The sequence below is a fragment of the Equus asinus genome, chromosome 21 (assembly GCF_041296235.1).
Source record: "Equus asinus isolate D_3611 breed Donkey chromosome 21, EquAss-T2T_v2, whole genome shotgun sequence".
Lineage (NCBI taxonomy): Eukaryota > Metazoa > Chordata > Mammalia > Perissodactyla > Equidae > Equus > Equus asinus.
Genome location: NC_091810.1, coordinates 48,668,992 through 48,678,222, shown reverse-complemented (window position 1 = coordinate 48,678,222; position 9,231 = coordinate 48,668,992). Strand labels below are relative to the sequence as shown.

General features: G+C 56.3%; 1 long non-coding RNA gene across 1 annotated transcript in view; it reads right to left on the bottom strand.

Moving 5' to 3' along the window:
- Positions 1-9,039, bottom strand: part of LOC123279611 (uncharacterized) — a 38,982-nt gene extending 29,943 nt beyond the window's left edge. Inside the window, exons 1-2 of the long non-coding RNA XR_006517794.2 lie at positions 8,954-9,039; positions 8,483-8,673 (exon numbers count right to left, since the gene is read on the bottom strand). This is a non-coding gene — a long non-coding RNA (uncharacterized lncRNA). The remainder of the gene's footprint in view (positions 1-8,482; positions 8,674-8,953) is intronic.
- Positions 9,040-9,231: the final 192 nt, after the last annotated feature.

Below are 9,231 nucleotides of genomic sequence, written 5' to 3'. Positions count from 1 at the left end.
AAGTCAAGAGTGACTCCAAGCCTATCTAGGGATCGAGCTGCCACTGCATCCACTGAGGGAGGCTGGGGGAGGAGCAGGCTTGGGAGGGAGATCAGTTTTGCCAAGGAAAAGTTTAAAACACTAACTGGACATCAAAGTGGAGATGCCAAGTTGGCTGCTGTATGCGTGACTCGAGTTCAACACTGGAGCTTTGGATCTAGGAGGCAACGCAGGTGGATGGTACCTAAGGCCAGGGGCCTGGATAAGATGAGAGGAGATGAGTTTAGACAGAGGAGGGCAGCAGTCAGGACTGAGCCCTGAAACAGGCCTCTGTCAGGAGGTAAGAGAGATGAGGTGGAACCAGCAAAGGAGCTGAGCAGGAGCAGCCAGAAGGTGGGAGGAAACCCAAGAGAATGCAGGCACCTGGGAGCCAGGCAAGCATCGACTGCTCGAGGAGGTGAGGGTAGAGAACAGACCACTGGGTTCAGCAACGTGTGGGTCACTGAGGACCCTGACCAGGGGTGTGTTGTGGAGGGAGAGGCGAGCCTGACTGGAGTGGGTAGAGGAGAGAGAGAGAGAACTGGAAAGGATAAGGACAGACAACTTGTGTGAAGTGAGAGGAGCAGGGCCAACAGAGACTTTTAAGGAAGACCAGGAAGAAGAAGCTATTGAGGGTAAGAGATTGGAAGAAGCTAGTAGGATTTTGGGTTGGAGGAAGGTGAAGCACTTCTGGGCCAGGGCCCTGGAGGGACTGAGCTGGAAGACAGTAGATGGAGGTTGGACAGTTGGCATCAGGGAGTATGCAGGGTGGCCACTGCTCAGCCTGGCCAAGCGCTGGTAGCTAGGAACATCTTGGGTCCAAGATGCAGCCAGGGAACAGCAAGAAGCATGTGGAGGGACCCAGAGGACTCATCCAGATGTCTGCCTTGACCTCAATTTAAAGTCATCCAGCAACTGACTAACTTTCAAACAACTTGGAACAGTAATAATTGACTGGAAGTTACTTAGAAAGAAAGAGTAGCCCTGGAAAAAGTCTGAAAGAACAAAATTGCTTTCAAAACCACACAAGGCTGCAAAGCTGTCAGACTACGCACCCTGGGATTTGTACAGGATCAGACACCGGCCTAATTCCCTGAGATCTGTAGAAGGTGGCCTCTGCTGCCCCCTGGCGGTCAACGGCCGGAGTCCGGGCTGCGCGGTGACCCACCCGACACTATGCCCCGGCCAGGCGGCTGGGATGGTCAGTTATGACTGTGCAGCCGGGCCGTGAGGTTCCAAGACAGTCCAGGAAGCCTTCCTGGTTGGCGCATGAGAGGAAGGCAGGCAGGAAGGTTGGGGGCGGGGAGGGTGGGGAGAGGTCGCCAGGGAGGGGCCGGGGCCTCAGCCTGTGTAGGTGAGTGAGGAACTGCCAGTCACAGACTTGGCCGGGTCCTCAGGGAGCCAGGGCCCCCCCCCCCCCACCCCCCCCCCCCCACGGGCTGCCTGACTTTGGAGGGTTCCCGGAGCAGAGGAAGGGGCCAGACTCCCGGACCCACTCTTGACCAAGCATTCTGAGAGCCCCTCCAGGTATTACCCAGCTCCACTCCTTATCCTGCCCCTGTCTTTTGGGTCAAACTCAGCCTGGCACCCGGAGTCCCCACTGCGCACCGGGCCCTGGACTGGGCGCAGGCGATGGGCACGGAGCCACCCGAACCTCAGGAAACAGGGTAATCACCCAAATCAGCGTGCGATCGCCGCTGTGAATTTGGGGAGGTGGAGGGGAGAAAGCGTCCTGGAACGGAGGGTCTGAAGACGCCAGGACCAGAGGAAGCAAAAAGACGGGTGTCATGGGACGTTCGGAGGATGAGCCGAGGGCGGCGACGGCTGGAGGAGGGCCTGGCGGGCTAGGGTCAGAACAGGGCGAGGGCGACGGGGCGCCACAGAGGGTTCTGAGGAAGAGGACGCCGAACGGCTACTGCTCTGTGGAGGGAGGGCCTAGCCGGCCACAGAGTGGCAGATCGGCCAAGGCGGGGACCAGGACTGGAATCAGAACGAGGCGGGAGGCAGGCCAGCTGGGGGTAACCGCGAGGGGTCGTCGGGAGGAGAGGAGAGGAGAGGAGGTGGTGGGGCTGAGCCGGCCTCGGCTCCCGCGCTGCGCCAGAGGCCCGCCAGGAGGCGCCGCTACTCCACGAAGCCGCGCCCGGCCTCTGGCGGCCACCGAAACCCCGCAGTCCCGCCTAGAGAGGCCCCGGAAGAGGCGGAGCGGCGCCCTCAGCGGCCGCTTCCGGCCTCGGCTCCGCCCAGAGGCCCGAATTGGGGGAGGTTGCTGTGGGCCGGGCGTGGGTACCGCACGTTGCGGTAGTGGGGACTGCGGTGGTCCGGGCCGATCGCACGCAGGGTTGGAGGGTCGTAGGGCAGGGTTTGGGGTGAGGGACGGGCCCCACGCCTGAGCCTTCGGGCCTTTTCCCTTGTGAAATACAGTCCTGGGGTTCCTGCGGAGCCTGGCGCTGACCAAGACTTGAGGGCAGGGCAAGGAAGGCTTACTAGCGATGGAGAAATGGGAAGGGAACACCAGCAGTGGAGGTGGAGAGGTGCACAAAAGTGAGGAAGCAGGTATGGGAACCCCTTTAGACTGATTTTCTTTAAATGTTTGAGCAATGTCCATTTGGAAGAGAGGCCAAGCTTGTGCAGAAGGCTGAAACAGGACCAGCCAGCCCAAACCTGCTAGAACAAGCTCAGCCCAGTTATACGTGTGTCGGTGTGTCGTCAGTACGTCTCGTCAGTATGTCGTCGTTAGTCGTCGTCCCCTCCCCCCTCCCCCAGCTCGTTTCTCCTAGGGGATGTGGGAGAACCCTGTCTCCATATGCTTCACACCATCACCCTCACCTCCTGCACCACATGGTGGTCACCCCCTGCCTCCCTCCCTGCTGTGTCTCTCATCTCTCATCCACAGGGGCCATACTCTTCATAGCAGCCAGAAGGAACTTTAAAATAGCAGATCATGTCACCCTCCCTTAAAAACCCTCCAATCATTTCTATCATATTTGGGGTTTTTTTAAGGAAGATTAGACTTGAGCTAACATCTGCTGCCAATCCTCTTCTTTTTTGCTGAGGAAGACTGTCCCTGAGCTAACATCTGTGCCCATCTTCCTCTACTTTTATATGTGGGATGCCAGCCACAGCATGGCTTGCCAAGCAGTGCCATGTCCGCACCCGGGATCTGAACCAGCGGACCCCTGGCTGCGAAGCGGAAGGTGCAAACTTAACCGCTGTGCCACTGGGCCAGCCCCTCCATCACTTTTGGAATAAAGTTTAAACTCTTCCCTGCCCAATGGCCCTGATGATCTGGCCCCTGCTGACCATCCCCTGTGCTAGTCCACAGTCTGGCCTGAGCTATGACATACCATGTGGCCCAGGGTTTTTGCATTGGCTGGTAGCATCTCAGCAGCTTTTCTCTAGTAGCCTGAAGCCACCCCCAACCAGGCTAACTCCCTTAACTCTGTCTAGTTGGCTTCATTCCCAGCAGTTGCTCCCTGCAGTATGGCAGAGCAATGTCCCATGCTCCCAGGGCTCAGTGACCAGCATCCCTCCCAGGACAGGTTCCCCTTCTCTTGCCCCTCTAGTCCCAGTCACCATCTATAGGAAGCCCCTGAGCCCCAGGTGGCTGGGCCTTGGAGGCATCTCATGGGCTGCTTGCTATTGCATCACCTTCATTAGAGCTGTTTTTGCTCCTTCATTCAATTAAATTCCAGGAAGCAGTGCTAATGAAGGCCCTAACGGGTTGCAGGAGAGGCTCTAAGCCCCAGCCTTCAGATAGCCTGACAGGAGGGCTGGGCAGTGAGGTGAGCAGAGGAGTGGCTCCTGGGGATAGAGCTGATTTTTATTTCTAGGCCCTCTAAGGACCCTGAGTTTCCCAGGGGAGGTGGCCTTTAGAGGCTGCGTATGTGGCAGACACAGTAGCAGGTTGGACCATGGGCTCTTCAAGGACAAGGAGGGGGGCTCAGCTCAGACTTGGCCCCAAAGCCCTGAGGGCTCCCTGGGTCCCCTGCCAAGGCACTGGACAGTTCTCTGCCCATCATATCAGTAGCACCCTGAATGCCAGGACCACTTGGATTTGCAGGGCCAGACATAGGTCACTGGTTTGGAGATGCTGCTGCCTGCTGCAGGCTCATATGCACCCCTACCTCAGCATCTCTTAGAGCCTTGAGAACCCTCTGCCTGCCCTACTCCTCAGTAATGCCCTATAGCAGTCCTCACTAACACCACTGTCCCTCTTGCTCTCGCTATTCTGACCAGGCTGGCCTCTTTTCTGTTCTAGGAACTCCCAGCCCCTTCCAGCCCCAGGGTCTTTGCACTCACTGTTGCCTGTGCCTAATCTCTCTCTTCTCTTGGCTCGTCACATGGTTGGTCCCTTCTCATCATTTAAAGGTCCCCTCCTCAGACTGTTCCCTCCTGCATACAACCTCCCAGTGGCTCTCATGTCACCCTGTTGAGTTCCTCTGAAACTGTAAAGTTCATTTCCCTGTTTACTTGTTTGGCCTGTGCTCCTGGAGGGCAGGGTCCCAGCTGCCTCCCTCACCCTACGGTTCTCAGCACAATGGCACACAGTAGGTTCACAGCAAATAGTAGTTGACCAGATGACTCCTCCTCCCAGATCATCCTGCCCCTGTGTCACGTAGAGCCCCCTAGCACATCCAGAAACTTCTAGCAAGGAGTGCTGGGGCCTGAGTTCTCCAGGTCAAAGCCAATTATTTCTGAAGGAGGTGGATGAACAGGAAGGGAGACCCTGGACCTCAAGGCCTCCAAGGCTTGAAACTGTTCCTTCCAGGGGGAAGAGAAGCTTGGGAAGAGAGGTTTGGGAGGAAGGAGCTGAGAGGGCAGGGTAGCTGACTCCACTCTCAGAACTGCTGCTGGGCTAGAAGTAGGAAGGGGGAAGTGCAGGGGATGTACCAGGAGGTGGAGCCTGGCTCAGGGCTGCAGGGAGGGAGCCACTGAGATCTGCAAGCAGAAGCTGCTGAGGCCCTCTCTGCAAGGCTGTGATTTGGTGGTCACAGGGTCTTGCCAAGGATTCCCTGCCACCTGGGAGGCATGGAGGTGGTGTGGTCAGGATCCTGGACTTTGGGTATCCCTGTGGGGTCCTGCCTGTTCCTCAACTCTGGGGGGGGCAGACACACCGACCCCGAAACTGCCTTTGGGGAAGTACTGGCAGCTTCCCCTTTCTGGAGCCTGTGGGCTGAGGTGTCACAGTCCACTGAGGGGGTCTCCATTCCTCACCCTGCTCAGCCTGGTGCACATAGGAACTCAGGATAAGCTGGACCTGCCCTGTGGCCTGTAGTGAGCCCCAAGGCTATTCTGGCTGTCCGGGTGAGCTGGCAGCTGCCATTTCTCCATTCCAGCCATGGTGCAGCCCTCAATTCTGCTGGATGTCATTTCTTTGTCCGTTATAGTCTAGTTCAGGTGATGCTGGACCAGCATGCACAGGACAAGTCATGCCTCCTCTGGTGCCCATGAGGCCCTAGCTAGGTAGCCATCCTCTGCCCCAAAAACTACATCTCTCGAAAGGATTCCTGGGTTCCCAAGTGTGAAGGAAGCAGGATGCCTGTGATGTCCCTCACTGGATGACCTGGATGGGTCCTGGCCCCTCTGAGCCTCAGTTGCCTCAGAGCAAGCGGTTTCTCCAGCTCTGATGCTTGATTTTCTCTCTGGACCTTCACCAACCCACTCTCCCAGTCCCACCTCCCTGTTCCCTCTTCCTGGAACCTTCTGCTCCAGTGCTTTTCCCCATCTAGCACTCCCCACATCACCTCCACCAGGAAGACTCCCTGACCTTCCCAGTCACCATTAGTTTCTCCCTTCTCTGCACACACTACCATGGCGGATATTTTTATAGTGGCAGCATGATTAGTTGTTTACACCTCTCCCAGCTCCAGAATGGGGCACCTCTGGAAGGGTGGGGTAGAGTTGGTGTGATTTATTCATTTAACTTGACAAATATTTACCTGCCATCCTCAAGAATTATGCTGCAGAGAGGTCTAGAATCAGAGACCCAGGAGGGGAGAGACTCATCACCAGGATAGTGGGACCTGGCTGGGGAGTGCAAAGCCCCAGGACAATGGGAGTCAGAGAGGCCCAGCTCACAGGCAGGGAATGAAAGCTGGGAAGGAGGAATGGGGGGAGGAGGAGCAAGAGGATGGGGAGAGCAAGGCAAGTCAAGGCTGCAGTGCTGGTATGTGGCAAGTGGAGGGAGATGAGGTGGACCTTGGGCAGGGACAGCCCCTACAGGGTCTTGTAGAAATCGCTATTATAACAACTCACCCCTATTGAGGGCTTTCCATGTGCCATGCACATTCTGAACATCTTACCTACATTTCCTCCCTTGGTCTTGACCTCACCTAGTGCATTAGTGGTTAGATATTACCGTGAGGCCTATTTTACTGATAAGAAAACTGAGGGGCCAGCCCCATGGCCAAGTGGTTAAGTTCGTGCTCCGCTATGGCGGCCCAGGGTTTTGCCAGTTCGAATCCTGGGCGCAGACATGGCACCACTCATTGAGCCATGTTGAGGCGGCATCCGACATGCCAAAACTAGAAGACCCACAACTAAAAGTATTCAACTATGTACTGGGGAGCTTTAGGGAGGAAAAGGAAAAAAAAAAAAAAAGAAGACTGAGGCACATGAGGCCACCCTGGTGGCGCAGTGGTTAAGTTTGCATGTTCTGCTTTGGCGGCCCAGGGTTCGCTGCTTCGGATCCCGGGTGTGGACATATGCACTGCTTATCAAGCCATGCTGTGGCAGGCATCCCACATATAAAGTAGAGGAAGATGGGCACGAATGTTAGCTCAGGGCCAGTCTTCCTCAGCAAAAAGAGGAGGATTGGCAGCAGATATTAGTTCAGGGCTGATCTTCCTCAAAAAAAAAAAAAGAAAAAAAACTGAAGCACAAGGAGTTTCTGGTACTTGTTCAAAGTAACACGCAGCAGGCAAGTTTGCAGACTGCTCCCCAGAGTCCTTGTCGTCAACTGCCACTCAACCACTTTTGCCTCCTGCACAGTCCAAACCAGTGTGTATGGACTTTATCCCCAGGGCACTGGGGAGCCACAGAAGGTCTGTGAGCAAGAGAGTGATGTGATTTCTTTCAGCAGGATCCCCTTGGTTGCCCAGTAGAGGATGGATTGTAGGGAAAACAGGAGAGCCAGGGAGAAGCCTGGAGGCCTAGAATAAGGAACAATAGGGCTGGAGAATGGGGATGTATTTGAGGGGGAGTTGAGGAGGGGAAGAAACTGATAGGATGTAGGGATAGGAAGTGGGGGGTCATGGCTCTGGCTGGTGAGAGGCCACAAAGTAGAGAGCTCAGGAGCAGAGGCCATTGGGGGTACTGGAAATGTCTGGGGGAGCGTCAGAGTAGTGGTGGACATGGGGCTGGTGATCAGGGGAGAAGTTGGGCTGGAGATGACCATGTGGGGTTCTGAACCCCTGGAATAGGAGGTATGTGACTGGAGTAGCAAGCAGAGGCCTAGCCATAGCCCTGGGGATCCCCATGGAGGAGAGGGAGCAGCTGGAGGGTGGAAGCAGGGGTGGCTGGACTCTCTAGGAAGAACTCATAACTAGCAGGGAGTGGCTAACTGGTGGGAAGGGTGCAAGGACCACACCACCTGGCCTGGGGCTGGGGGAGGCCATGCTTCCCAGTGGCCCCATCCTGCCCTGCCTCTACTGATTGGGGTTTGTGTCTACCCACCTCTGGTGAGCCTGGCCTCCAAGGGGCTGACAGGTTCTCCTGTTGCCCAGCAACTGCAGGAGCTGTTGGCTGTTGCTAGGAGCAGGCTGGGGAGGCCTGAGGAGGGAGGATCAAGCACCGGGTGGGGCTGGTGGGGGAAGAAGCCAGTCTTGGAGCTGGGTTTGTAGTCTCTGTGTGGACAGGCTGTGTTCTTGGCTATGTGCACCCATTTTTACAGTGTGGATTTGAGGCATGTTGGAGGCTGGGCCTGTGTATGGATGGATAGAGCATATCTCTGAGTGTCTGTGTCCTTGGGCGGGCAGTATGTGTTTTCACCACGATTGCTACATGCTTGTAGCAGGGCCTGCTTGAGCTTTGGTTCTAAGCAGGAGGGAGCTCTAGGGGCACCACTGGAAGACTTACAGAGCAATGGCTCCTCAACAAAGGAACCATTCAGATAGGGATACACAGACACTGCAGGGAGAGCTGACAGCCTGAGGACTGGGAGCTGAAACAAGATGTATGCCAGTGTGGTAAGGAGGGAGTCTGTGCTGAACAGGGAGCTGTGGATGGCCAAGCATTGGTGACCAAGCATTGGTGGCCAGCTCCCCTCCTGGCTTTGTGGAACTTCCTTGTCTTTGGGCTGGGGCCTCCCTGGCTCATGGCACTGGGGCCACGCAGGACACCTTCCTGGGTAACCCTTGGCAGTCCCTTCAAATATCCATGAGAGGTTGGGGCTGTAGGCTCCTTCCAGAGAACAGGATTGGAAAGACGAAATGTTCTGCTGGAAACACTGCTGTCTCCACCTTACCTTTGCCCAGCTTTAGGGTTGCAGCCAACTGTCCAGTGGGGACAGCCATAAGATCACGGCCACTTATGTTTTCAGAAGTCAGGTGGCATATCCCTTTCCCTCTCTCTCTTTCTTTCTATTTCCTTCTGTCTTGTCCTGGTTGCCAGGTCCCAGGCTGAAGTCCAGGATGGCTACCAGCATGGGGCTGCCTCCTAGAAGAACAGAGAAGGATGGATAAGCCTTCGATGACTAGAGAAGGCACCCCAGCTGAGGGAGACAGACTGGGCAAAGGTCTAGAGGTAGTAAGAGACTTTAAAAAAAAAACAAAACTGCAACCTAGAGAGAGAAGGGGCCAAACCTGCCTTAAGACGGAGAAAGCCCCAGTCCAGAGAGGCTCTGGGGGCTCTGTAGATCCCGAAACAAGTTTATTAGGTTCATTAACTTTAACAAGTTACGAAGGCACGCCTTCTCCACCCTGCTAGCCCAACTCACAGAAGCGCAGAGAGCTGGTTCCTACTCTGCCCGCGAGGTGCACCGGATCCCCACCCTCGGGCTACGAGATCCTCCCGCCCCCGCCGTCGGGCTGCGGAGCTCCAGGCGCTCCACACCCAATCGGAGCCCGGTCCCGCCTGCGGCCCGCCCCAAGCCCTATCCCTCTGAGCTTGACTCTACCCCTACAGCTCTCCCTCGCGTGGCTCCGCCTCCAGCCCGGGCCCGAGCCTGAGCTGCGCCTTACTGCTCCTTCGCTCCGCCCTCAAGCCAATCTCCGT